The sequence below is a fragment of the Branchiostoma floridae genome, chromosome 2, assembly GCF_000003815.2.
Source record: "Branchiostoma floridae strain S238N-H82 chromosome 2, Bfl_VNyyK, whole genome shotgun sequence".
Classification (NCBI taxonomy): Eukaryota; Metazoa; Chordata; class Leptocardii; order Amphioxiformes; family Branchiostomatidae; genus Branchiostoma; species Branchiostoma floridae.
This window is the reverse complement of record NC_049980.1, coordinates 26,917,541-26,919,456: the sequence shown is the minus strand read 5'-3', so window position 1 is coordinate 26,919,456 and position 1,916 is coordinate 26,917,541. Positions and strand designations below refer to the sequence as shown.

General features: G+C 41.2%; 1 long non-coding RNA gene across 1 annotated transcript in view; it reads left to right on the top strand.

Annotated features, from left to right (window-relative positions):
• LOC118409805 overlaps positions 1-1,910 on the top strand; it is an 8,332-nt gene extending 6,422 nt beyond the window's left edge. The window contains exon 3 of the long non-coding RNA XR_004830488.1: positions 815-1,910. This is a non-coding gene — a long non-coding RNA (uncharacterized LOC118409805). The remainder of the gene's footprint in view (positions 1-814) is intronic.
• Positions 1,911-1,916: the final 6 nt, after the last annotated feature.

Sequence of the window (1,916 nt, the reverse complement as noted above, 5' to 3'; positions counted from 1 at the left end):
GTAGAGACTATTTCATTACTGCTGAGCCCCTGTAATGGGATTACTAGCACTTTCACCGATCTAACCATTTACCATCTGAGTACAATGTCTGTGTAGACAGTGTAGTACAGTATTACTTTTCTGCTATAGTGTTATACAGTAGGTCATGTGGAGAAATGAGTGAATGCGAACTCAATCAAATAGTGTCTGATGTAACTTGTAAGTAGTCATGTGTTATTACTGCAACGAGTATCTCAAACATTTTATCATCATGATTGATACGTCATCATCATTATTAATACATGTACTGTGACAATGTCGTATAGTATGTACATGGGGAGAGAGGGAGCAGCGCGAGTACGAGACGGAAGCAAAATGTTAGTAGTGAAGTGGCCATTGTGAAAACCACGAACATAAAACCACAGCGAGATTTTTAGTATTTACAGTAGATCATTTCAATATAGCACTCCGCAAGCATCACAAAATTTTGCAGAAAATGTCAATATTTCAAAAGGCCTTTCCTACCCATCACTTGTTTGCTCGCAGGTTGGCTTTGCCAACCTTCGTGTTGGCTTGGTGCCTTCAGGTGCCTTTAGCATCTGTCAGAACTTGCCTCCATAATTCAACAAAAACTCAGAGTCAGAGGCCTACCGCCTACATGTATCTCCAGTAGGGGGTTTGTCTTTTTGTGGGTCAGCCGTAACCAGCGAGACATGACTTGGATGACATAATGTAATAACATGCTTCATTTACAATCATGAATAAAATCATATTTATAACAAATACTAACACAACACATGTAATTTGATGCACTTATTTATCATATTAAATGTAGGTACGGAAGACGAGAGTGAAGATCATGATGGAAATGTGATTCAAGTTGAGGAGGAACGCACAGATGAGTACTACTGTTTTGCCTTGAATTTAAAAAGAATCAATTAATGGCAGTCTCTGCACTATCGTGCACTGATCTTCCCAACAAACAGAAACACAGTATGAAAAATCAATACAGTATTTGATTGCAACTGATGTGTAGGGTAAGGAGGCGCACTTTCAACTATTCTATGAATGATGTTAATTTTAAGGACGAATTTTAAGGCTATTCAACTTGATTGGTCATTGGTCCTTTGAAGTTGACTTTGACCCCACGTTACGAAGAGATGCATACACATCTCAGTCCTCCGTCTGCGTAGAGCTCCCGCTGTCTCCCCCTAACTCCTCCTGACCACCGCGAAAGCAGAAAACTCGTCACCACCGAGAACGGTTTTGGATGCCGAAGGGAGCTCGAGGGCTTAGCGGTCTCGCGTACGGGGGACCTTTGCTTCCCCTGAAGATTTGGTGTTATGCTTCCTTGCGGACGACGAGACATTTTGACAGTTTTCCTCGTGTACTGAATATTGTGTCTGCTTTGCAGGAGGTATAGAGCTATGTTTGCTGTGTTGGATGCCATCGAGTACGACTGAATTTTTGGTGGCCAGCCACACCTTTTGTAACCCTTGTGTTTTTTATTGTTAGTGTTCTAGGGGATTTTTTCCTATTTGGGGAGGAAAGACCCAGGGAACAGAGCTGGCTGCATTATATGATTTTTTCTTTCAGCGTTTAATCCGCTTAACTTAATCCTGGCCAGGGTGAGTTAAGGACGCCTTTAGTTCATGCTGACGTTTTGTCCCATTTTGGAGCTGTGTGATTCTTGTGTGATTTCTTGATTTTGTGAATGTTTTAAGCCGAATCGGAGCTACATGAGATAGATCTTTGTGCAGAAACAAGATGGCGGTTCTCTTTGAAATCTTTTGTCTCGCCAATCTACTGTAATACTCCATCAGGGAAAGATATGGATGCTGGCATTTATTGCTGAGGTGTGGAGCAGAATGAAAGTTTCCAGATTTTGATGTCTTTTATTTTTGGTAATATTTCAGGCAGAAACAGAGGACAACGAT